Genomic DNA, 27,751 nt, shown 5'->3' on the forward strand with positions numbered 1-27,751 from the left:
ACTGAGCAAGCAATGTCTAAACTATGATGTGTGGAAACACTTGAAATCACACCAGAGTGATTTTATATACTGTGTAGAAAGGTCCAGAATTGTCAACGGTTGCCACTAAGTATTAAGAGAACCCACTGCATTGTCATAGCCTACAGAACTTAGTCATTGTATTGCCTATTATGCTATGCCTTCTGTTGACTCTGGGTGACTCATATTTTATGACCTTACAGAAGAGATAACAATCTGTGTCTCAAAAGGCTAAATCAATTAAGAAAAGCCCTGCTGTCTGATAGCTGGAGGTGAGTATTCAAGGTGGAATTTTGAGACTTTTGGTGTCTAATCACTTCTGGGTTCTTTCTGATCAGCTTCATGAAATTATCCAGCCTTTGGCAAACTTTCTCTACAAAAGATGCCTATTGCCTCTAAAGATAAATTGTCCTGCACTTGTTCACTGTACTGAAAGGTGGGGCCCATCTGCTTATGGGAATCAGTTTTCTAAGCACTTACTACTTGCATGTTTGTTTTCCCATCAATTACTATTTAGTGGTTTTGTATTTTCCAGTCTGTAGAGGATGGAAAAAGAAAAATGTTGTCTTACCCAGAATAGAAACATGAGGGTATGTCTACACTACAGCACTAATTCGAACTAACTTAATTCGAATTAGTTAATTCGAACTAAGCTAATTCGAACGAGTGCATCTAGACCTAAAAACTAGTTCGAATTAGCATTTTGCTAATTCGAACTAGCATGTCCACATTGAGTGGACCCTGAACTGAGGTTAAGGATGGCCGGAAGCAGTGCCGGCAGGGCATCAGATTAGGACTTAGAGCAGTGGTCCCCAACCTTTTCAGGTTGTCGGGCACCAGGGGGCATGGCCGTTCGCCCGCCGGGCGCCCGGGGGCGGGGCCCCCCCATAGCCGCATGCCCGGGGCCGGCGCCCCCCCCTGCAAGCGCCGCGCGCCCAGGGCCAGCGCTCCCCGCCCTTTTGCCCCCCCCGCAAGCTGCGTGCGCCCGGGGCCTGCGCTCCCCCTCCCCCCCGCAAGCGCCGCGCGCCCGGGGCTGGCGCTACCCCCGCCAAGCGCAGCGTGCCATGTGCCCGGGGCCAGGCCAGCCCTGAGCACCTGGCAGGCGCATGCAAATGCACCCGCGGGCGCCATGGCACCCGCGGGCACCGTGTTGGGGACCACGGACTTAGAGCATGGAGCTGCTGTCTCAGGCTAGCCAAGGGCTGTGCTTAAAGGGACCCGACCCCCACCCCGGACAGACAGTTCTCAGGGGTTCCCCACTTGCTTGTCTAACTCGATGAGGGACAGCAAAGCAGTCCTGGCTTGGAGTGCCCTGAATGCCCACACTCGGCACATCACAGCACTTGGCCATTAGCCCAGCTGCACTTGCCGCAGGCTGCCATCCGGGGGGCGGGAGGGGGGCGTCAATCGAGGGGCTGCAGGAGAGCTTCCACCCCGAGGAGCCTGCAGAGCCACCCCAGTCCTCCCCATCAGAGGCTCGTACCCCTTTCCTCCCTCAACTCTTTCCACTTACCCCTCCCTAGCCCCCCTTCCTGATGTACAAAATAAAGGACAAGTGAGTTCAAAAATAGAAACTCTCTTTATTGAACAAAACTGGGGAAGACTTGGAAAAGGAGGTGGGAGAGGGGAAGAGAAAGGGTGGGAGAGGGGAAGAGGAAACCTGGGAGGAGGGAGCTGGAAGGGGGAAGCCAGGGGAAGAAGGAGGTGGGGAAATATCAAACTATGGTACACCATATCTTCAGTACTGTGTACAGATGTGATCGCCTCACCCCAGAAAACATATTTTGGCCTTGAAATGGCTCAGAAAAGACCAACTAAAATGATCAGGGGTTTGGAACAGATCCCATATGAAGAGAGGCTAAAGAGACTGAGACTTTTCAGCTTAGAAAAGAGGAGACTGAGGGGGGATATGATAGAGGTCTATAAAAGCAGGAGTGTTGTGGAGAGGGTGCATAAAGAAAAGTTCTTCATTAGTTCCCATAATAGAAGGACTAGAGGACACCAAAGGAAAGGAATGGGTAGCAGGCTTCAAACTAACAGCAGAAAGTTCTTCTTCACAAAGCAAATAGTCAACCTGTGGAACTCCTTGCTGCAGGAGGCTGTGAAGGCTAGAACTATAAGGGTATGTCTACACTACCCTCCTAGTTAGAACTAGGAGGGTAATGTAGGCATACCGCACTTGCAAATGAAGCCTGGGATTTGAATTTCCCGGGATTCATTTGCATAAGCGGGGAGCCGCCATTTTTAAAACCCCGCTGGTTCGAACCCCGTGCAGCGTGGCTACACGGGGCTTGAACTCGGAACGAGGTGTACCGGTAGTTCAGAATAGGAATCCTAGTCCAAACTACCTAGTTCGAGCCCCGTATAGCCGCGCTGCACGGGGTTCGAACCAGCGGGGTTTTAAAAATGGCGGCTCCCCGCTTATGCAAATGATGCCCGGGAAATTCAAATCCCGGGCTTCATTTGCAAGTGCGGTATGCCTACATTACGCCGCTAGTTCAAACTAGCGGGGTAGTGTAGACATATCCTAACAGAGTTTAAAGAGAAGTTAGATAAATTCATGGAGGTTGGGTCCATGGAGTGCTATTAGCCAAGTGGTAGAAATGGTGTCCCTGGCCTCTGTTTGTGGAAGGCTGGACATGGATGGCACGAGACAAATGGCTTGGTCATTGTCTTCGGTCCATCCCCTCCGGGGTCCCTAGTGTTGGCCGGTGGCAGCAGTGAGGCTATTGGGCTAGATGGACCTTTGGTCTGACCCAATACGACCATTCTAAGCTCAGGGGTCAGGGTCGGGGGTCTCACTGGACCACCCTGATTTTCATGCACACCTGCTCCTGGGTGGCCAGGCTGGCAGCTATCCTGCCCTAAACGGCCACTTTCCTGTGCCTAGTGCGGAGGTCATGGATGAGGTCCACGATGTCCGCACTAGACCAGGCGGACACCTGACTCTTGCAGCCCCGGGCAGGCTCCCAGGAGCCACCAGCCTGGTCCCGGGAAGAGGCGGAGGGCATCGGGTAGCAGCGGGTGGCTGGCTCAAGCCGTGCCAGGTGCAGGGTCTGCTAGCTGGGTGCTGGTAGGCTTGCACCTGGCACGGGCACCGTAGCCAGCCCGTGCCCCTTTAAGTGCTTCGGGGCCAGGAGGGGGGCAGAAGAGTTTCCCTGGTGGTGCCCAGAGTGGCCACCAGGGAAATCTGGGGAGGGCTAGCCTCCCACTAGTTCGAATTAAGTGGCTACACAGCCCTTAATTCGAACTGCTTAATTCGAACTAGGCGTTAGTCCTCGTGGAATGAGGTTTACCGAGTTCGAATTAAGCACACCGCTAGTTCAAATTTAGTTTGAACTAGCGGTTTGTATGTGTAGCGCCTATCAAAGTTAATTCGTACTAACGTCTGTTATTTCGAATTAACTTTGTAGTGTAGACATACCCTGAGTTCCTAGATCACTGGCTTAAATGTTAATTCCTTTGTTTTCTGATCAATGAAGTCAGCAATGTATACCTCATTGGGCAACTCAAGTTCAAAATTTTAAAGGGATATTTCCTCCATTTCCATATTTAGCAATTTAATCGGCTGAAATAGCTTGTATAAAACCCTGGTCCCTCTAATACCAAAGTCACGCCAGAGCAGTAAAGGAGATTTTGGCTTATATTTATGAAACATTTCTATTTAATTGAAAAAGGTCCTTTCTCTAAGGTTATATCTGCACTGCAGGCTTCTTGCAGAAGAAGCATTTGCTGAAGAGATCTTCCGCAAAAACTTCTTGCGCAACAGGGCATCCACACTGCAAAAGCGCATCGGAAAAGTGATGCGCTGTTGCGCAAGAGAGTATCCAGACTGCATGGATGCTTTCTCGCAAGAAAGCGCTGATTGCCATTAACAGAATGGCCACCAGGGCATCTGTACTTCTTTCGATAGGTTTTTTTTGCGCAACTCCCGCTCCGTTTCCTGTCCACACACACCTTTTTGCGCAAGAGCTCTTGCTCAAAAAGGAGTTATTTCTCGTAGAAAGAGGAATACCTATACTGCAAAAACCCCTTTGTTCTGTCAATTCACTGTACATTTTCTTGTGCAAAAACCCACTTGAGGTGTGGACGCTTCATGAGTTTTTGCATAAAAAGGGCCACTTTTGCACAAAATGTCTGCACTGTAGATGTAGCCTAAGAGCTGTGTATTAGGATACTGCTGACACCTGAAGGAACCAAACTCATATGTTATCCTGTGCAATTCAGAATGTGTTTCATTCAGACAATGGGTGATTTTTATTTTGTTTTATTTCCTTATCAAACTTCTTTCACGTAGAAGGAACAGGTGGTTTATGCCGTGCCGAAAGGTGCACTGTCTACTAATCTGTATTTTAGTACTTGGTAACCACATTTTTCAATCTCTCTATATCTTGACTATATACTTGCAGCTTTACATACTCCTTCTCATGCCATATAAAAATGGTGCCATCTCTTTAGATAGCACAATGCTAATGATATCTCAGAGCCTTTTTTTCTTTTGCATAGACTTATTATAGTAACAAGTCTGCAAGCAGGATCAGGAATATAGCTTGCCCACGGCTCAGATGCCACAGGTGCAGTATTAAAGGCAAGTCATTACTAATTATACCACTCAACAGTTAGCTCTCTTACTTTTTCATATACTGGGTCAGATGTGATTTCCGAGATCCTCTTATAGGTAATTCCATGCAGTAAACTCCACACTTCTGCAACAACTATGTTTCTTGATTACAGATTGACTCATGCCAGATCCAGATTTGAGGGAGGGAGAAAGCTGATATGGATCTAATTTCTATGATGAAGTCCACTTTCTGTGATGCACCCAACCAAAATTGCAGAACCACTATCCCAACAAACTTTAGCAAAGTTGAAATCTGGGTCTAGCTCTAAACATGGCAGCTAAAATCATTCTGTAATAAGGATAGATTTGAGATGACAAAGTCAAAATAAATGTACTTTAGTTAAAAAGGTGGAGATACCCACCATTTTTATTGGTGCACCATAATTCCGCTCTTTGGGAAAAGGGTTTTCTATTTGTTAGAACAAAAATCTTCTCATGGTTAGTGTCTGCAGTACAATGTAATGTACTTAGCAATTTGATTCATCCTCTTGTTGCTTTGCTACCCCATCAGATGTTGGAGTCCCATGTCCTCCACATTGCTGAATTTATATGAAGATAAAACCTGACAAAGGGAGTCATGAAGCAGCCATGTAGAGTGCAGAGGTGTTGGAGGTGTTGTTATTGTTTTAGATACGGTTAAGAAAGCCTTTGGAATCCCTAAAAATGGTGTGGATTGAGTTAGAGCAAACAGGAAGTATCAGTCCTTGAAAAATGACAGAAGTAACAATCCCGTAAAGTTTTCTTGGGGAACCCAGAGGTCACAAGTTGAGAACAGTTTGGCTCTGTGATGCCTAGCAACATGCAACCAAAACAGAAATTCCAATAAAACACATTGTAGTGTGAAACATGCCTTATCAAAATCTACCACACCTGCTTCTACATTTGGTTTTGCTGTTAGGATTATGAGTTGTTATCGCAGGGCGGTGTGCCAGCAATATTTACAGACTGCTTCATCCAAAACCTCCGTACCTAGAAAACGATAGAACACTCCATGAAAATAACAACAGAATATGAGATTTATTTGACAGTGTGAAGGCAGAGGAGCCAGTAGTGCCAGCTAGGCAATGAGAAAAAGAGAGACCAAAACAATGATCAGATACCACGCTGATAAGTGCAATATTAAAATCTAGCTAGACCAGCTAAATAGGTCACATTAGAATAAGACATTGGGAGTTTTTGTAACTCCTGAGTGCTAGTCCTGGCTTTGCCACTGGTTTGCTATGTGACTTTGGGCAAGTCCTTTCAGCTTTCTCTGGGAAAGTTCAAAGTGTAAAATAGTGTATCTCTGAAGTGATGCTACACAGCTGAAGTCACTAACCCTCCCTGTATGTCAAATGGGCCTAGTGACGTTCACTTACCTACCTCACAAGGGTGTTATGAAAATTAGGGTATGTCTACACTAGCCCCCTAGTTCAAAGTAGGGAGGCTAATGTAGGCATTCGAAGTTGCAAATCAAGCCCAAGATTTAAATATCCCGCGCTTGATTTTCATCTTCCTGGCCGGTCGCCATTTTTGAAATTTACAAGTCCGGACTAACTGCCCGTGTCTATATGTGGCAGGGACCCGGTTTTTCAAATTAAAGCCCTAAATCGAACTACCTGTTATTCCTCCTGCAATAGGAACTAGGGGGCTAGTGTAGACATACCCTTAGTTAATGTTTGTAAAATACTTTAAAGATGAGGGTTAGAACTGAGGACTTTAAACCTTAATAAAGTTAAAACTCAGGCTTGAGCTGAAAGTAAAGGTACATTATCCAGAAGCAATAGCAGATTTTAATGCTCCATCAGAGCTACTGGGTGGAGGCAACAGACATGGCCACCCTCCTCTTGTCAGATGACGCTTTTTCCAGGTGTTCAAGGTTCAATTGATTTGAAACCATCCTCAGAACAGATTGAGGAAGGAGACTGAATGTGACGCCACTAGAGCTTTAAAAAAGAAAAAAGAAAGCAAAAGAAAAGGAACATCATTAGTTGCCATAACTAACAGGTTTTGTTTATTGGTTTTAGCCAGACATTACATTAGGGCTTTACACATCACTTATATAGCATGTTTCATTCATATTGAAAAAAGTATACCTGTTTTTCAAACAATTCAATGGATGTTTGATGCTATTTCTCTATTTATAGGTTTATTTTTCTTGTTTGTAGAAATAAATCTGTTATTACAGGCCAAATTCTTACAGCACCTTTGCTATCACACAATATCCCTACTTTCATTTTCAACACAAACACTATAAATGAGCCACTACCCACACACTACAGTTTTCTTCATCCTTAATTTCAGACAGCACATCAGACTTGCTTTTGTCTCACTCAGGGTATGTCTACACAGCAAAGTTATTTCAGGATAACAGAAAATAAGCTCAAAATAACGGGTGGCTTATTCTGAAATCTGTAAACATAATTCTATGAAGAATAATGCCTATTCCAAAATAGCTATTTTGGAATAAGGAATGTGTAGATAGTCCACTGCTGCTATTTTGAAATAGCACCTCACTAGGGCCATCCTTCTCCGTGTTTCCTGAGGCTCTAAATCGAGATAGCACGTCTACGTTAGGGAAGCCTGCCTCAGACTAGATTTGAGGCTTCCCTGTAGAGTAAACGTGCTATTTTGAAATAACTTATTTCAAAATAACTGTTCTGGAATAGCTTATTTTGAAATTAATGTGCAGTGTACTGTAGACATAGCCTCAGTATTTCCTATTTTTCCTTTGGATAGACCTATAAAGAGTCTCGTAGTGCAATGAAAGGAGTAAGATCAGAATGGGTTTAATGATGATCTGATAACTGCATGCTACTGTGGAATTTTCACAACTAGATTATCCAACCAGACATTATACCAAGTGTTTTGAGTTGGGAAATCTATGTAAGCTAACCTTGCCATTTAGAATTTGGGGGTATGCAGCCCATCACACAACTATAAAATAGACTATCAAATGCTGGGTTCTGACCAGTAGTCAGTAATGAACAAAATCCCCATTGACTACTTTCCCCCACTTCTCATTGGTAGCTATCCCCCAAAGAAAGGCAGTCAATGGACTACAACTGTTCTGAAGGTGGGGGGGGGGGGGGCAATACTGTAGTCCTTCTAGGACATTGTAAAGTGCATGTTCTTAATTTTGTGCCAAGTTATTATGGTGATGTCTAAAGTAAAGATGATTGGACAGATAGGGTGGAAGGATCTGGCCCAACCACTGGGCTAAGTCTTCACTTGATGTAAATTAATGTAAATCCACTGTTTTCAAACTGGAAACATTTGGTTTATCTTATAGTTTTGCTATAGAAAAAGTCTAAAAGACCCAAGGGCTTTATTTGACCCTTGAGTTGTGTCACGAACCATACAATATCATAGTTCAAAATGTTAAACAACACTACCTATTTGTGATCTCATGAACTTTTGGAATGGTGTGCATGGCTCCCAAACTGGAAAGATGGCCAGCACAGGAGTAGAAGAAATTCGACCGCCCTTGTGTGTCTAGTTCTCTATGTCTGGGTCTCCACCATGAAGCCATGTAGTCACTGGTCCCATCTCTTTGATACCATTCTCAATTCCTCCTTTCTGGGTACTTGGATGGGGAGTGAGCAGAACACTGCTCTGTTCCCCGAGGGCTTTAGATTTCCACCATCATTCTCCCTTATAACATTGATCTCTTTCACTTCATGGCAGAACCAGGAGTTCCTGTATTTTGGGCCCTCTGCACTTCTGGGATGTGGACAGAACTTTAGTGTCACTGTATATCTGTGGAAATATTCACTGTCTATTGCTGAATTTGAGCATGCCCACAACACTGGAGGAAATTCCCACATGGATCTCTCTGATACTCATTTGGATCATACTACTGTATTTAAAAACTTTAAAATGTTACTACCTGAAAACTGAGTTGGATTGACCATCATTTTAATAAAAATTATTGTTTAATAAACAATTATTGATTAAACCTTTGTCTGGATGGCTGTTCATGAATACACACACCCCTGTTTTCCTGCATGGGCAACCTGGAGCTAGGAGTAAGTGGGTGCTACGTTTCCAGTCGAACAGTGAGCCATAAAGCCCCAGATAGTATAGCTCAGGCAAGTAGGTATGGACCTGGGGAAATAGGAAGGGAATTCTGCTTTTTGAGAAACAATTATTTTCCTCTGTTGCTCCTGACATGACTAATCCATCCAGACTCCCAAGCAAAAGGAGAGTCTAGTCCTATATGAGTATTGTACCCAAATGTGCATTTTCCCTCCTGGGGCAGTGTCAGATCATGTAACCAAGTGACATGACATGCAGTAGTGTTTCACCATGTGATATACGTCATATTAGAGATCTGATTCCCTTCCTGGTTTTGTAAGGAGCACATTTGTAAGGGTCACTTATGTGAATCAACTGGTTTTTCCTTTCACAAATACAATTCTTAGAAGGAAACATCTCCAGATCTAATTAAACCATCACAACAAAGGATGTTTGTAATTACTATGAGTAAGCGAAAACGTGAAGTGTGGGGGAAAAAACAACTAAAGGGGATATAAACAACATTGTTTACAATATGTTGAATTGGCTTTCAGTCTCATTTCAAGAAAACATTTTCTTTAAGCTAAATTAATGTCCATGCATGCCTTATTTCAGTTTAAAGTAACAAGGCTGGTTTTAAGGTGAGATTTGATGTCAGTGGCATGACAGTGATTTGCATTAGCTGAGCTTCTGGTCTGAAATGTGTAGTGGCTTGAAGTAAGACAAGAAGAAAGTATGAGAGTTGGATCAGAACTAGTGAAAAAATATTCCCTTCCCTTCCAACTCTGGAGAGTTGTGTGGTACGGCTAAGTTTGGAGGAGCTGCATGCTCATCAGGGAGTAGATCAGAGAGGAAGAGCTGGATGAGCTCCTGAAAGTTTGGAAAACCAAGGAATTGGTTTGAACTGGATTTGAAGATAAACAATAAGGCAGAGCCGACAATGGAGGTTGAAGATCATATGTTTTTCCCTTGCATAAAGAATCCTCAGAATCCAGAAACACTTGTTTAAAGAATGGGACATACAGCTAGTCAGACAGTATGAAGTGATGTATCTAAGCTGGATTTGGCCTTAGGACTGTAGGAAGAGCATAAAGTACTTAACATGAAAAAGACAAAAATAAGTACCTGAAGCCTGAGAGATAGGACCTGTCTGCTGAGAGAGGAGATGGAATTAGGTAAGCTACATTTCTACTAAATTTCTGATTTTTTACAATTTTTTTTGTGTGGGAAAGATTTTTCTATTTTCAGTTTTGGGAAATCTGATTAGATAGGGAGAAAAAGATTTCCCTACTGTCATCTTGGGAAATGTTTGCTCTGCTTAAGATCATAGAGCAATGTTTATTTTCTGACAGTGAACCATGAGGCGTCCAATGGTCTGCCTTTGACAAGTTGAACTAGTTGAACTCTGTCTAGCTTTTTATGTCAAGTAGCCTCCTTCTATTCCTAGTAGGGGGAAAAGTGAATGAAAGACTAAATTCTTCATGGGGCACAAAGGAAGTAGAGAGATTCAGTCAGTGAGTGTCGCAAGTTTATTGACCACAGTAATATTTACTTTCCTGACAAATGCACACTGTTGACGCCACTATCAAGGAAGCTTCACAATTCTTTTATTCTGGCTCACCTTATGTGAAGTCATTTATATTAGTTTCCCTAGACAAGTGCATTTTTTGAGGAGTAACATTAGTTCGGACTAAGGGTTTTAGTCCGAACTAATGCGTCCCGGCGCGCACTTCCTGGTTCGAATCAGCTGTGATTCGAACTAGTGCGCTGGCGAGATCATGTTAATGGAGCGCGGGATATTTAAATCCCCGCTTCATTAACTACTTCGATTGTCTCCATTTGCATCCCTAGTTCGAACTAGGGATGCAGTGTAGACGTACCCTAAGAGAGTTAAGCCTGCATGTGCACAGCCCCGGCTGTTGATCTCCCTCTGACTAACTGGTTCCTGACGGAGCGGTACCTCTCTGGCATGGTAGGCTTCCAAAGTGTGATGGCAACCTGCTTCTGGACAGAGATGGCAGGTCTCATGCAGGTGTCCCATCACCTAGCACTCTTCTAATAGTGTCAAAGCCTAGGGACTGGTTTGAAGGCAAGTCCAGTCATCCTCTCCTGGTCTCAGTGCCTAGGGGCCCTGACAACCATTCAAAATTTAATACATTTGTGAGAATTCTTCCACATTTCTGATCAAGATCAAGAGATTATAAATAAAACTTTTCAGGAACTAGATTACAATCCCTTGTAAAAAAATTAAAAAATCTTGACACTTTCTGTAAACCGACACTTCTAAAAAATTGTTCTGTTCACTTGCAATGTTTTGTTTTGAAGCATTCTGTTTCTACATCAACCTTGCAATTTTCCAGTATTTTTCAATGTAAAATACTGTATATTTAAAAACAAAAGGAAATTTTGAACAGAAACTCAAAATATTCTCTGTCCAAAAATGTCCAAAGAAAACATTTCAACATTTTCACAACTTCTTTTCCAATGTTTTTTTTTCCTGAAACAACAAAACTGTGGAAACGGACATGTTCCCACAGGAAATTTCACTTCCAAGGAGTCAGTATTCTCCAATGGAAAACCATCTGATTAAAAAAAATCCCAAGCAACTTTAGTTCCAAGTGTTATTAGAATATCACTAGGCCAAGTTATCTCCATATGACTCTCAATAATGGAACCATAATGCACCCGAGGCATGTAATCTAATTTCTTAGCTGTCCTGTGGCTATCAACAAACATGTTAGGTCAAATGCATCTGTGTTACTGTTAGTGTGAATGGGCTTTTATCAGTTTGTTTAAGTGCTGGCTCTTGTGAATGCTTCTATTTAATAAGTTTGGATTTGGGAAACTACACTCACCTGTAGTTTCCCAAATATACATTTGTGGGGACTCCAGATAAGACTTGGAGCCACAGACCACTCTTTATTTTCCATTTAAAATTCAGTGGCTCTCAAGAGAGAACTGGTTAAGAAAGGTGGTAATTATTCTTTACAAATAAGTTTCCTTTGATAGTTGGTACTTCAAGGATGTCTGAGATAAATGTTAGATAAGTGCTGATAGCTTCTGATACCCTCCATAAAGCACCAGAGAAACTGGAGCCGTCAGTGCAAAGCTCTGTGGTGCCTTATCTCATTGCATTACAAGTAAGTGTTATCCCTTTGGCCTGGTGTACACTAACAGGAAAAGTCGACTACGCAACTCCAGCTATGTTAATTACGTAGACCAGACCATTCAGAATTGATGGTAGAATCTAGATGCCCTTGTTTCTTTGTCTGGAGCTGGAGGAGCCATATGAATGACAGGGCCAATTCTATTCTTTCCCACCTCAGGAGTGCAGAAGGCACCAAAGCTGCAAAAAAACAGAGCATTTCTCCTGTGCCAGAAGGCATGATGGGGATGAAGGAGCAAGATGTGGGGATTAGGATTCCTCTGTACAACCAAAGGAGGATTTAAAAGGCAAAGCAGGGATAGACCCGGGGAGGAGATTGTCACTGTGTCTTCATGTCTACCCTCCCCCCATAATCCCTCTCTTTACATCTCCTCGCTGTTTATCCCCATGTCTTATTATCTTCTTCCATCACAGGCGCAATGATCTTAGTGGTGCTCGGAGCATCTCAGTGGGTCAGGAATAGGAGTTAAGAAAAAGTACTAGGGTTTCCTCACTTTGTCCACCTGTCAGACTTCTTGTGTTTCCCAGTCTGATCAACCACTGGACGTTCATATGCCAATGCATCATCCCTACCATCCCAGACGGCAGAGCCCCCAGAATTCCTTAACTCAACCATGCTTTGACCATTTAAAAAACAAGCATCCCAGCCCCAAAGCACTGCTCATATAAAATTGTTGGCACATATAGGTCATTTGGGTACATGGCACTGGAGCTGGCAAGAACTGGATTTTTCATTTTGTGGGAAATCCATGATTCTGAAATTACTTCTCCCTCCCCTCCCCCTCCTCCCCCCCGGTGAGCAGAAGAAACAAGGCAAAACACAGCTTGAAATTTCTCACAAAACAAATATCCAGCAACATTAGCGTTGGGTTGGTTGAAAGGTTTTTTTTTTTAAATAAAATAAAAACATTTCATTCTGATTTTATCTATTTTAAGATTTTTGTATTTAACAAATAATTTAAATTTTGAATTGAAAAGTCATTTTATAATAGAACATTGTTGCATTCTGAAAGTGTTTTTACCTTTTTGATCTCACTTCTTTTCCATTTCCCCCAAATTTTCTTTTGACATTACCTTTCATCAAAATAGACACATTTTCTCAGAATGTTCTGCTTTTGATGAAGCCACATTTCCTCACTGAAAGATGTTCTGTTAGAAAATTTCTAACTCTACATGTCATCTTTCATGTATATTAGGATTACAAACACTTATAAAATTGAAAACACTGAGTGAATATTGCACTTCTCAAACAAGGCCCACAAATCATTCAGCCCTCACAGCAATGCCCCAAGGAAAACAATAAAACATAAAGCCCTAACCATCCATAACTGACAGCTTCGTTTCACTAGTAAGCAGACAAACTAGAATGTGTTGATTTTAATCATGCAGTGATTGGCTTGCTTCACAGCTTTCTTTACATAGAACTGTACAAGAATTTTTCAAATTCCTAATTATAGTAGAACTAAACAAGATTGGGACCTATGATTCCAAGTAACATAAAATTGTGTCAGTTTCATTAGACACAAAGCTACTTTTCTCCATATAGAGAGCCAGCTGAGGGCTGCTCCAGTTTCGCCACCTCAGGATCTGACCCATAATTGTCATACAACAAAAGCAATTTAATGAAAAGAACAAAAGTTAATGTGGTGTGATATCATCTGACGTAAGTATTGAAGATATATACATATGAAACATTAATAAAACCGATGTTTGGTGGTATATATTGCTATCATGCCATCTGCTCAGCTGGGCCACTGGTAGGCTTAGGCAGGCATCTCTAACAGGACAGAAGTATTTTAGGTGCTGTCTCTAAGAAGTGCAACTTGAACCCTAAAAAAGCTTCAAACATTGCTAAATCAAAGAATTTTGAAGTCTAATGTTCTTGAATGGTCATGTGGATTGAAACCATGATATGCACCTTCAACCTTAGTTTTACCTTTAAAAAGTAATTCTGTGTGGGTATTGATAATTGCATTACTTTTGCTCCTACATTTAACATTAAAAATCAATGAATAATAATTTTTCTAAGTTTACATTCTAACACATCATGAACACAGTAGATATCTCTGGCTACATTTACACTGCAGGGTTTTTCTCAAGAAGTCTTTTGCGGAAGAGTTCTCGCGCAAAAACTTCTTGCATAAAAGTGCGTCCACACCTCAAAGTATATCGCTTTTGCGATGTGCTTTTGCGCAAGAGTCCACACTGCACAGACGCTCTTGCGCAAGAAAGCTCTGATACCCATTCACAGAATGGCCATCAGAGCACCTGTGCTTTTTCGGATAGGCTCTTTTTGTGCACAAAACCCCTGTGGAGTGTCCACCCATGCCTTTTTGCACAAGAGTTGTAGTGCAAAAAGGAGGTATGCCTTGTAGGAGGTATACCTACACCACAAAAAGCCCTCTGTTCTGTTGATTGACTGTAAATTTTCTTGCCCAAAAATGCGCTTGAGGTGTGGATGCTCATTATTTCGAAATAACTCCGCAGTGTTGACATGTCCTGGGAAACCAAAAGGGAAGTCCATGGAAAAACATCTGGTTTGTGCAAAAACCTTGTAGTGTAGACGTAGCCTGAGCTTCACAGTCCTGAAAGCAGTTTTTACAGTTGTAACTTTTCAAATATTGTGTGTTGTTTTCAAATAAGCAAGGGTACGTCTACACTACAGCGCTAGTTCGAACTAACTTAGTTCGAATTAGTTAATTCGAACTAAGCTAGTTCGAACTAGCGCATCTAGAACTAAAAACTAGTTCGAACTAGCGTTTTGCTAGTTCGAACTAGCGCGTCCACACTGATTGGACGCAGGGGGGCATTTAAGGGCAGCTGAAACCGGTTCTGGCAGGGCATCAGGTCAGCAGTTGCTTTGTGTGGCTGCTGTCTGAGGCTATCTGAGGCTCGTGCTTAAAGGGACCCCCCCTGGACAGCCGGTTCTCAGCTTTTCCTGCTTGCTTGCCAACCTCGCCGAGGGACAGCAAAGCGTCGGTCTCTGTGCCCGTCTGTGTCGGTGCTTCCCTTCGGGGGGGCCGCCGCAGGTGGCAACATGGAGCCACGGCTCGCCCTGCACCTTCTGGTGCACGTTCTGGACTTGCTGCTGCAAGCCTGCCAGCAATGGCTCGAGGCTGCCTGGCACCACCTGGGGAACGTCAGCCCCCTGCCTCTCCGCCTGGCCGCCCTGGGGGCCGTGGAGGAGCCGCGGCGGCGCCCCGGCACCGGCGTGCCCCGCCGCATCTGGCGTCTGGACACCAGCAGCGACTGGTGGGACCGCATCGTCCTGGAGCGCTGGGACGACCGACAGTGGACCCAGAACTTTAGGATGAGGAGGGACACCTTCCTGGAGCTCTGCGAGTGGCTCGCCCCTGCCCTGCAAAGAAGGGACACTCGCATGAGGCCCGCCATCCCCCTCCAGAAGCGGGTGGCCATCGCCCTCTGGAAGCTCTCCACGCCGGACAGCTACCGATCCGTCGGGAACCAGTTCGGCGTGGGGAGATCCACTGTCGGAGCAGTGCTCATGCAGGTACGGCGCTCGTCGGCCACCGAGCCGGGGGGGAGGGGGGCTGCGAGGAGGGGATGGGCCGCCCCAGGGACAAAGGGGGGGGAGGGAGGAGGCGAAAGCGCCCCGCACCGGAGGGGTCGGGCTGTCCCGGCCGTACTACACGCCGCCAGGGGGGTTGCTTCCGGGAGTGGGGCGCGGGGCACTGCCAGGGCACGCACGCTCCCAGCCACCCGGGCGCCCCACTGATTGACGCTTTGCTGTGTCTCTCTCCGCAGGTGGTCAAGGCCATCAACCGGGTGCTGCTCCGCAGGGTGGTCCGCCTCGCCGACCCGGATGCCGTCATCCGGGGATTCGGCGCCCTCGGCTTCCCCAACTGCGGGGGGGCCATCGACGGGACGCACATCCCCATCCGTGCCCCGGAACACCAGGCGTCCCGGTACGTGAACCGCAAGGGGTACTTCTCCGTCATCCTGCAGGCCGTATGTGACCACCGGGGACAGTTGACGGACATAAATGTGGGCTGGTCCGGCAAAGCACACGACGCCCGGGTGTACCGGAACTCCTCCGTGTGCCAGCGGCTGCAGGACGGGACCTTCTTCCCCGACCGCCACATCAGGGTCGGGGACGTGGACATGCCCGTCTGCCTGGTGGGGGATGCCGCCTACCCACTGCAGCCCTGGCTCATGAAGCCCTACACGGGACACCTCAATCCCTCCCGCCAGGCCTTCAATAACAGGCTGAGCAGGGCCCGCATCGTGGTGGAGGGGGCCTTCGGGCGACTGAAAGCCCGCTTTCGATGCCTCCTCACCCGTCTGGACCTGGCCGAGCACAACATCCCTCCCGTGGTGGCGGCATGTTGTGTGCTCCACAATTTGTGTGAGCGGAAGGGGGAGGCTTTCTTGCCAGCCTGGATGGCTGAGGCTGACCGCATGGCTGGACACTACGGTCAGCCCCGCACCGCCGCCGTCCGGGAAGCCCAGCGGGGGGCCATCCGGATCCGGGAAGCCCTGCGGGAGAGCTTCCAGGTGGAGGAGGAGGAGGACTGACCTCTCCCTGCATGCCCCACCGGGGCCTTCTTCCACCCTACCCCCCCCTTCCCCTTTCCCCTCCCTACCTACTGTCAAATAAAGACACCTGTTTTTCCAACAAAAACGTCTGTTTATTTCACAGAACTGGGGTGGGGGAGGGAGGAATGAAGGTGGGAGAAGGGAGGGGGAAACCTGGGACGAGGGAGCTGGAAGGGGAGGGGAGGGAAGGGAGGAAGGGAAAGGAAAGCTCAGGGGTGGGAGTCTGGGTGCCTCTCCCGTCTCGCCACACTGCGGGTCCGGGGGCGTCGGTGGGGAATGGTTGTGGAGGGGGGGGCAGAGAGGACAGGGGGTGTGGAGGAAGCAGGAGCGGAAGCAGGAGGAGCAGGAGGAGCAGGGGGAGCAAGAGGGGGAGCAAGAGGGGGAGCAAGAGGGGGAGCAGGGGGAGCAGGGGGAGCAAGAGGGGGAGCAAGAGGGGGAGCAGGGGGAGCAAGAGGGGGAGCAAGAGGGGGAGCAGGGGGAGGAGGAAATGGGAAGCGGTCGAGCAGGCTCTGGAGGTGGCCTCGCAGGGCACGGCCCTGCTCCTCCAGGGCCTCCAGACTCCTCTGGCGCAGCCTGAGGTCCTCCTGGACCCAGTGGTCCTGGAGACGGAGCTGTCGGTCCAGGAACCGGAGATGCCGCCTCTGGTAGTCCTCCTGGTTCCTGGCTGTCCTGCTTGCCCGGGCGCGGGCGGCTGCTGCAGGCGGGGTGGTGCGCCCTGCAGGCCCCGGTGCTGCAGCTGTGGTGCAAGAAGACCAGCGGTCAATTACCCCAGGGGCCCAGGTGTGTGAAACCCAGCTCCCCTCTGCAAGGCCAGGGCCCCTGCAGGATCCCCAGCTGCTGCTCCGTAGTGGGCAAGGCCCAGGCGCACGGTCCCGGGGCTCCCTCTCGCCCCAGCCCCCCGTACACATAAGGGGAACACGAGGGTACTCACAGGTGGACGCCTCCCCGGCCTCTGATGATGCAGGCGAGCGGCTCTGTGGGGTGCCTCGGGGGTCCCGGGTCCTGGGAAGGCTGGCGGCAGGCTCCTGGCTCTCAGAGCCCTCTTCCTCCTCCTCGGTGTCCAGGAGCGGTCCCTCTGCCCCGGGGTCAATCACGTCCCGGGGGGCAGGGACGGCATGAGGCCCCAGGATGCGGTCCAGGGCATGGAAGTGGGGGCAGGCCTCCGGGTCAGCCCCTGGCAGGCAGGCCCGGGAGTAGGACTGCCGCAAGTCTTTAATCTTGCAGCGCACCTGCTCCCGGCTGCGCTGGTGGCCCCTGGCGGCCAGGCTGGCAGCCATGCGTCCATAGACGGCCGCGTTCCGGTGGCTAGTGCGGAGATCGTGGACATTTGAGGCTTCCCCCCAAACCTCGATGAGGTCCACGATCTCCGCACTTGACCAGGCGGGCGCCCGCCTTTTGCGCCCCCGGGCAGGCTCCCGGGAGCCGCCAGGCTGGTCGTGGGGAGCAGTGGAGGGCTGGGAGCCCTCGGATGGCTGGCTCATAGTGTGGCAGGTGCAGGCTGTGCAGGCACGGGTGCTTGCAGCCTTGCAACTGGCACAAAGTGAGTAGCCAGCCCGTGGCCCTTTAAGGGCTCCGGGGCCGGGAGGGGGGCAATAGAGTTTCCCTGGTGTTGGCCAGAGTGGCCACCAGGGAAACCTGGGAAGCCTTAGCCTCCCACTAGTTCGAACTAAAGGGCTACACAGCCCTTAGTTCGAACTAGCTAGTTCGAACTAGGCGTTAGTCCTCGTGAAATGAGGTTTACCTAGTTCGAACTAAGCGCTCCGTTAGTTCGAATTAAGTTCGAACTAACGGAGCGCTAGTGTAGCGCATAGGAAAGTTAGTTCGAACTAACGTCCGTTAGTTCGAACTAACTTTCTAGTGTAGACATACCCCAACAGTGAGAAAAAAATGATCCCTAGTAGCTACTGTCACAAACATGGTAGAAAATATCCAAAGCAATGAGTGGAAATTGCAAAAAAATATTGGGCCGGTGTGTCAGTAATGGTATTGGTGACACTCCTTTTCTTGCCAATGTTGCCTACCTTCCTATTACCAAATAGGAACAAGTGGTCCTGTGCCAGGGAACACTGGGGCTATATCCAAATAACAGCTCCCAAAATATGTTTCAAAATGAGTTTATTCCTTTTCACAAGCAGGAGTTATTATTTTGAAATAACCAGCCCATTATTTCAAAATAATAGGTGTGGTAGTGTGGATGCTCACCTTGTTATTTCGAAATAGGAGGAGTTATTTTGGAATAACTCCCCAGTGTAGACATGTTCTAGGAGACCAAAAGGGAAGTCCATGAAATAACACTAATGGAGGAGCTCCCCTATGTTTTTTATAATCAGGAAAGTATATCAAGCATTGTCTTGTTTCTTCTTTTATTTCTAGTCTGGTAGCAACTGAGAACATTGTTCAAGGTTACTTCCAATATTTTGGTGGAAAAGTACAGCAAAGCAGTAAAACCATGAACAATTTTACTGCAAGCTGCATAAATGAATCACTCAGAAACATCCAAACGATAAAGTCATATCTGATCAGACTTTGTCTTGATCTGTTCCTTGAAGCCCTTCCTAGCCATTTCTCTCATGGTTTTGTTTTCTGTCATTCTTGTTGGATAGGAGTTGTGCCAAAGGCTTGATCAGAGCTGTCTTGATCATCTGTCTGCAGTGAGGTGCATTGTTAACATTGGCAAAGGGACCTCTTAGAATATTCAAAATGCTTTCACTATAGAAGAGAATTGCTGATTGGTGATTGCAAGGAACTACACAGTTTAACTAGGGCAGAATAGAGGGGACTACCAATTCACCTTCTCTCTATTTTTATTAACTGTATCTATATTTTCCAGCAATGTCTCTGTAGCTAAGAGGTACCATGTCTGGGCAGTATATTAAGCTAGATCCTCAGATGCTGCTGAGTTTATTGAAGCCAAGACACAAGGTGAGAAGGTGGTAAAAGTTGCTTTGCAGCCTCCTTATACTTCCACTTCCTAGGGCTAGTCATTTGCAGTTGAGTCCCTAGTGCAAACTAGAGAAGCCTTTGTTTGAAAGAGATGAACCTAGAAGAAGCCAGGCTCGTGGTTTGATCTGTCTCAGGGCTAACTGAAGGCTGCCAGGAGAATGATGACAATGGCACCAAGTGTTGCTCAGATATGAAGATGATGAGTATTGTATAAGCACACAGGTAGCCTGATAGTTTTACTGAGTGGGAAGATGTAAACTAGTGTGTGGGTGGTGCCAACTGGGAAAGAGGTGTGCACCGAATTAACGTATCTCCACAGTGGTCTACAGTGACCGTGGTCCAGTGGTAGACTAAAGCTACTTACTCCTGCTTTGGCAGAAATTCTTAGGGAAAGTAGAGATGGTGCTCCAGATGGGGGTTAGGTGCCTAAATATCTTGCAGATCCGGATCACCATCTGCTCTACTGGGATGACTCTCCTGAGAATCACTAGGCCTAATGCATGTACAAATATTGCTTTCTGTAGGATTGCACAGGGTAACTGACAGCAGAATTTAGGCCATTTTCTGCAGCTGTTCAACTGTCTACACTCAGGACATTTTCAGAAGATTTAACTAATAGGATGATGTAAACAATAGAAGCCGTCAGAGACTCGTCTACCCTACTGGACTGCAGGAGTGGAGTTTTGTAAATTTCCCCAGGGTACGCATGGCCTTACTTAGCTGCTGCCCATTTGGGTGATTTTCTCCAACAGTTCCTGAGTATTTCAGTGACTATTACAGCCTGTTCTGCAACAAACTGCAAGATGGCCCATCTATCACTCTAGGGTACCCAATAGATCACATGAACTGATAGGATCTCGTGCCTAAGCAGTAAGTCAAAAAATGAAAATTTCAGTAGCCTGCAGCTATCTTCCCTCTCTTAGGTTGCATCTCCACTGCACCCTTAGCTTGGAATAAGCTATGCAAATTGCATAGTTTATTTTGAAATAGCTTATTTCGTAATTTGGCGCTGTCTACACAGTGCCAAATTTTGAAATAAACCGCTATTCCAAAATGTCCCTTATTCCTCGAACGAGGTTTACAGGGATGTCAGACTAGCAAACCCATTATATTTTGAAATAACAGACTTCTTAAAAAAATGTGGAATAGCTATTTCAGGACACTAAAAGTATCCCAAAATAGTGCCTTGGTGTAAATGTACCCTAAGTGAATATATCTGAAAAGTTACTACAAGCATTAGTGCAGCCTAGGTAGTGTTAATTGCTTGACTCTGTGCCATAAATAAATAACAAATATTAGCAGCCTGAGGCATTTTAAAATCTATCCAAACACTTGTAAATCGGTGGTAACCAAGTGGATTAACAGAAAATTATATAGCCCGGATGTTTATCTTACAGCTACCACATTGAATGTGGTTGTCCTTTCCCATGTCTTAGAGGTAAAAAGAAATAGCAGTTTGTTTGTTCAGGGAGTGTTAAAGAAACTCATGTATCTTGGGTTCAATTGATTCCACATAGCATAAAACCCACGGGGTGGCCATGCAGGAAATGTGGTTTTACATTCTCACGCACACTCACCCCAAGTACTCAGGCTTACAAGGACCAGTTTGACCCTCTGTTTCACTTGTGCTGGCTGATAATAACCTTCACTGAGTCATTATTCCAGTCTCAGTTTGCCAGAGATCATGGCCGTCACATTCTTGCCATGACTCCCACTACATAGACATGCCCCCCATAGCTGGTGCCACAATGCACAGAGCTAGCTAGAAAGGTTCTATGCTCCGAGAGATTCCCCCATGTTGAGGGATCCCTCAGTTGGCCTGTTAGGGACTGTATAACTAGTTTTTTTGTGCTCAAATGGTCATAGTGGGGGCCAGGATCTTGCCCTTTGATTATGGTCCTACAGCAGTAATTAGCAAAATATGGCCCATGGGCCAGATACAGCATGCCAAGTCTCTGGATCTGGCCTGTGGATGCTGCAGGAAGCCCCAGGCTCCCCACTTGCCTCTCCCCACCCACATGCCATTCAGAAACACGGCTGTGGGGCAGTTTCACTTTAAAAACTGAGCCTGGAGGGGAGGGGGAAAAGCTTTAGGAGTTGCTCCCACTCCCAGCACAATCCCATTGACTGGCTTCTGGCCAAAAACTGGCCCATGGGAGCTGCCGTTCAATAACAGGCAGCCACGAAGCACAAGGGGCTTGTAGTTATTCACAGAGCACATGGCTGCAGCCTGGATAGAGGCAGGGCAGGCAGGGAGACTGATTCAGGAATGGGCTGCTGACTGGTAAGTCCCATGGCCAGAGTCTGCCCCTCCACTCCCCAATTCTTTGCCCCCCACTCCTGCCCCCAACTCACATACACAAATCCTCTGCCCCCCTCCTGCACCCATACCCCCTCCCAGATCTGGCACCCCAATCTCCTGCCCCAGCTCACAACCCAAGTCCCCTCCTGCCCTAGCTTACAACCCAAACCCCTGCAACCTCCAGTACCCCATTTCCCTGCTCTAGCTCACAATCCAACCCTCGGCACCCCAGTCCAGTGCCTCAGGTCACAACTACCTCCTTCACCCAAGCTCCCTCTCTTACCCAAAGCTCTCTTCTGCACTTAACCTCCATCCCAGACCCCCACACCTCCTCCATTAATATCATGGAAGAATGTGGCCTTGACCACTTTACAAATTCTTGGAGTGCCCACCCCTCGTCAAAAATTATTGCCTACCCCTTTCCTATAGAACCAGAGACTTTTTATATCTAGGCATGAGGGGTTTTTATGAAACATTGTCAAGACTATGATTTTGCCATGGGCATTTTTATTAGAAGTCACAGGCAAGGCAAGGTCAACGAACAATACATTCTGGAAATGTACACAGAGGAATGCAGTTTTCACTACCCCAGTACACCAATTTTAAATGGCCTATTACACCTTATATAGTTTCAACAACAGGAAGAATCAATGGTTGGAGGCAAAGCACAAGTCCTGCTGTGATGAGCGGAAGCTAAAGCCCGCATCCTGTGAAGCCTGAACTCCTTCAAATGGGTCTGAAGCCCTCACCAAGCTCTGCCTCCCATAACTTAGCTTTGCAGGACCCCCTATGACATGGGGCCCTGGACAAGTGCCCTGGTATGGGCGTCTCTTAAAAATCACCAATTCCGTGAGAGTCTTGTGGCCTTCGTCATTGTCCAAGCAGTTCAACAACTCTGGGTATGTCTACACTACCCCACTAGTTCGAACTAGGAGGGTAATGTAGGCATACTGCACTTGCAAATGAAGCCCGGGATTTGAATTTCCCGGGCTTCATTTGCATAAGCGGGGAGCCGCCATTTTTAAAACCCCGCTGGTTTGAACCCCGTGCAGCGCGGCTACACGGGGCTCGAACTAGGTAGTTCGGACTAGGCTTCCTATTCCGAACTACCGGTACACCTCGTGGAAGCCTAGTCCGAACTACCTAGTTCGAGCCCCGTGTAGCCGCGCTGCACGGGGTTCGAACCAGCGGGGTTTTAAAAATGGCGGCTCCCCACTTATGCAAATGAAGCCCGGGAAATTCAAATCCCGGGCTTCATTTGCAAGTGCGGTATGCCTACATTACCCTCCTAGTTCGAACTAGCGGGGTAGTGTAGACATACCCTCTGTGTGTTATGTGGAGACTTGGCCCCACCGTGCAAAGATTATTCAAGTGGAAACAAAAGCCTTTCACCAGCAACTTGATACAGGGCTGCCTTCCTGCCCCAGCAGCCATCACTTTGCACACACCCAGCAGCTAGGGAGTCAGACAGTTTTTATAGGGAAGCCAGACTGCCCATCAGTGTCCGGGTGGAATGCATCCAACCTCCTCTCATCCCTGGGGAAGATGAACAGGGTGTAGTGGGTTATTTCAGATGGAACAATGGATTATTTCAGTGGATTATTGAGCTAGAACAGTGATAGTCCGGAGTCTGTTAGTGAGCCCAGTGAGTAGGAGTGCAGAGGGTTTGGGTTACATGGGGTACACGGGAAACCGGCCAATGGGAGCTGCAAGATTGTGCTGGGGGGTGGGGTCGGTACACAAAGCTGATTTCCCTCTCCCCTCGGTCTGGAAGCATTCAGAGAGCTGCTCTGAGCAGCATGCAGGGGCGAGGCAGGCAGGGAACCTGGCGGAGGCTCCTGTGGGCTGGATCTGGTGGCTTTGTCCTAAAGGCTGTATTTTGCCTGCCCCCAATATACACTAGCTATCCCTGCCCCATGTAACCAAAACCCTCTGCACCCCTGCTCCTGCACCCATACCTGCTCCCAGACCCTGCACCCCTGCTACACCTCTCCTCCAGGTCATAACATGCCCAGACCTTGTACTCCAATCCCCTACCTCTGATCACAACCCAATTCCCGGCATCCCCTCCTGCACTCATGCCCCAGATCACAACCCCCCTCCTAGATCCTTCATCCCCCTCTTACAATTCCCCCTCCAGGACAGAATTCTGACCTGCACCAATACTCCCTCCTGGACCCTGCACCCTGCACCCTTACTAGGGATGTTAATGTGTATTAGAGTCAGCAGCCCAGGGGGTGGGGGAGAGAAACGGGAGACGGTACATGAGGGGCGCTGGCTTTTAAGACAGCTCCCTGTGCCTACCAGCTCTCACAGAACTGCCTGCCCCCACCCCTTGTGTACATTTTCAGCAGTTATATATATATATATATATATATATACATATATATAGGCAGTCCCCGAGTTACGCGGATCCGCACTTACGAACGGGGCTTTCTCGCCCCGGAGCTCGCAGGCAGCGGGAACGCCCAGAGCGCAGCAGTCCCACCACCTCGACCTCTGGGACGAGAAAAGCTGCTCCGGGTGCCCCTGTTCTGCTGGGGACCGTCTCCAGCAGACCAGGGACACCTGGAGCAAAGCCGGGGAGGCAGAGGGGAGGCTTTCCTCTGGCAAAGCCTCAGAGGCGCGGGACTCCGCCGCCGCTGCCGCTTTGCTCCCGGTGTCCCTGGTCTGCTGGAGACGGTCCCCAGCAGACCAGGGACACGGGGAGCAAAGCCGCAGCAGCGGCGGGGTCCCGCACCTCTGAGCCCCCCCCCAGCAGACCAGGCTTTTGTTGTGGACCCTGGGGTAGAGCAGCTGGGGTGCTGCTGGGTTGGTCCTGCAGGGACCTACCTGGCAGCCCAGCTGTTCTGTCCCAGGTGCGAGATTCAGCGGCTGTTGAAACTGATCAGTGGCTGATTCCAGGAAGCTGGGGGCAGAGCAATTCTGCCTCCACCTTCCTGTAGTCAGCCCCTGGTCAGTTTCAGCAGCAGCGGCTGAATCTGGAGCCAGTTCCGACTTACATACAAATTCAAATTAAGAACAAACCTATAGTCCCTATCTTGTACGTAACCTGGGGACTGCCTGTATATATATATATATATATATATATATATATATATATATATACACGTTTTAACATCCCTACCCCCTACCACACCCCAGTCTCTTGTCTCAGGTCACAACCCCCTCTTCATGCAAACTCCCTCCCAGATCTCACATCCCCTCCTTTACCCCAGTCCATTACCCCAAGCTCCCTTCTGCGCCCAACCTACATCCTAGACTGCGTACCCGTTCCATTAATATCATAGAAGAGTGTGGCCCTTTACCACTTACCAAATTCTTTGAGTGCCCCTCCCCAAATTATTGCCCACCCCTGAGCTAGACCATCTCTAACAGGAATTTGTCTAACCTGATCTTAAAAATCTCCAGTGCTGGATATTCCCCAATTTCCCTAGGCAATTTATTCCAGTGTTTAATCCCCCTGACAGGCAGGAACTTTTTCCTAATGTCCAACCTAAACCTGCCGAGCTGCAGTTTAAGCCCATTGTTTCTTGTCCTATCCTCAGAGGCTAAGGAGAACAGTTCTTCTCCTTCCTCTTTGTAACACCTTTTTAGATACTTGAAAACTGCTATCGTGTCCCCTCTCAGTCTTCTCCTTTCCAAACTAAACAAGCCCAGTTCTTTCAGCCTTCCCTAGACCTTTATATAATTTTTGTTGCTCTTTTCTGGTCCTTCTCGAGTTTGTCCACATCTTTCCTGAAATGTGGCACCCAGAAACTTTACACAGTATATCAAAATTGAGGCCAAATCAGCTCAGACTATAAGACTTGTCCTTATTTCCATTTTTATAAATGGGAACTATATTTGTCCTTTTCCAGTTTTCTCCCATCTCCCATGACTTTTCAAAGATGATAACTAAAGGCTCAGATACCTTTTCTATCAGCTGCTTCAGTGTTCTAGGTTACGTTTCACCACACCCTGAACTCACCAACAGCCTGGCCAGCTGGCTCCTTTTTTTCCCTCCACTGCCTCTGGCTGGGCCAGTGCCCCAGAAAAGTCTAAGACCCTCCAACCTGGGGCGCCAGCCAGGAAGAGCGGAGCCCATGTTCCAAAGCCCTGCACAGCCCTGCAGCAGGGAAGCCTCTCTGCCACCGAGCTAAGCTCTGGAGTGCGGGGAGTGATTTTCAGTCTATTCACACCCAGAACCTGCAGGCTCCACAGCAGCCCCGAGCACAGGGGCTAAGGGCCCTCTTTTACCCACCCCACCCCCTGCAATCTAGGTCTCGATCCCAGGAAATGCTGGACTGCTCCATCCCCTGGGCTGGAACCATCTCTAGAGGTGACACAGGGCCCATGGCAACACTCCTAATGTTCCTGATGTGGGGCCTGGGACAATCCTCCCACAGCAGGCCCCATACCACCCCAACTCCACTTCTTCCCCTAAGTCCCATCCCTTCCCTATGGCTGGCATCCTGTGCAGTGCTGAAAGGCTGCTGCTGGCCACGCTCAGGTGTGAACCTTGGCAGAAATCTGGGGAGGGAGCATGTGACTCTGCATGTCCCACCACATGTTGCCACAGGGAAGATGCTATACCAGGCACCAGAAGAGGCAAGTCCCTCCTGGAGGTCCAGCCAGGTGAGCAGGATGGAAAGCGCCAGACAGGAAGGGTTGGGTTGGTCAGTCACACCTCCATGTAAGAGCAGTGTATGGGAGTGTGCATGTCATCCCACCCTGTTTAAACCATAGATCCTTACAGAAAAGAAGGTAATTAAAAAGAATCCAGCTATGCAGTATGTCTTTTTAACAGGGACTCAGTGTACTTAATATTAATTTGAATCTTTGTTTGCCTTTGAACTCACTTGAATATAAATAATATCACCAGGTGTCTTGTATTCAGCACAGGGAAATCTTGTCACACTCCTTCTTGAGTACATGGTATATTTGTATATTTGCGTTTACACTCCTCTTGAGTGAACTTTCCTTAGATCCACTTTTACAGCACTTCGTCATAGCAATTTTTGCATTGACTCAGAAGTGAGAAGCATTCATGGGTTTGTGGACACCAACCAACAGGACCTCCTTGCTGATGGGTGTAACAGGATGTTTATACCACTGGCACGTCACGTTGTTCCAGATCAAGTCTGTGTGGGTCAAGCGTGGTGGTCTGTTGAGACAGAATGCAAATTATAATGATGATTGTTACTGACTTCTGATTGGTGCTGTGATAACCCACGGTGTATTCATGACACATTGAGTGCATTCTCACGGTGATGCACTCTTTACCCAAGTGAGCCATTAGTTTCTGGAGATGCTGCAAAGATGGATACAAGACCCCTCAGACATAAAGATATTCATTGTTCCTCAATAAAGGTGGCAGCAGATGGTGTACTTCAAGACGTACTAATTACCTGAATATACTATACTGTGTTACATACTTTTTACAATAAATATACTAAAAGAGAGTATTGACAATGGAAAACCTCCCAGGAAATCTGAATCATAGGGATAGTAGTTTTACAGATGTGGCTATCATTTTAAGAATATGAGAAAGAGCAGACAAAAGACACAAAAGGACTTGGGAAATACAGATGTTTTGGATTCCCATAAAACACTATTGGGTACGTCTACACTGCACAGCTATTTCGGGATACCGGAGGTAGCTACCCTGTGTGTACACAAGCCGACCAGTATTTCAAAATATTTTTTGAAATAACGGGCACGCTATTTCGCCATCCTGGTAAACCTTGTTGCACAAGGGATAAGGAATGGCTCAAAATAGTGCATAGATGTGTGAAATTTCAAAATAAGCTCTTTTGAAATAGAGTCGAAATAAGATATGCAATTTGTGTAGCGCAAATTGCGCATCTTATATTCAGTTTAGGGTGCTGTGTAGGCGTACCCTTGCAATTTTAGACTAAATATACATTATATAGTTAGATGAACTTTTACTGCAAAAACTGCTAATTCTGTAATGTTATTTTGACTTTCCTTGAGTCTTCCAAAAGTCTATAAAATATAAATTTTAATGACTATATTTAATATTCACTTTGGAAAAAACATGTGAGAGCCACAGTTATTTTCCTTCCACTGACAAATAGAACCTCAATTTCTATACCATGCTGAATCAAGAACTCACAGAGCAGAAAGAGATACTGTATGAGCAGGG

At 47.2% G+C, this 27,751-nt stretch overlaps 1 long non-coding RNA gene across 1 annotated transcript in view; it reads right to left on the reverse strand.

The window, feature by feature from the left end:
- Positions 1 to 6,375: 6,375 nt before the first annotated feature.
- Positions 6,376 to 27,751, reverse strand: part of LOC142829249 (uncharacterized) — a 37,138-nt gene continuing 15,762 nt past the window's right edge. Inside the window, exons 2-3 of the long non-coding RNA XR_012903676.1 lie at positions 26,445 to 26,749; positions 6,376 to 6,564 (exon numbers count right to left, since the gene is read on the reverse strand). This is a non-coding gene — a long non-coding RNA (uncharacterized LOC142829249). The remainder of the gene's footprint in view (positions 6,565 to 26,444; positions 26,750 to 27,751) is intronic.

The sequence above is a fragment of the Pelodiscus sinensis genome, chromosome 4 (genome assembly GCF_049634645.1).
Source record: "Pelodiscus sinensis isolate JC-2024 chromosome 4, ASM4963464v1, whole genome shotgun sequence".
Taxonomy (NCBI): domain Eukaryota; kingdom Metazoa; phylum Chordata; order Testudines; family Trionychidae; genus Pelodiscus; species Pelodiscus sinensis.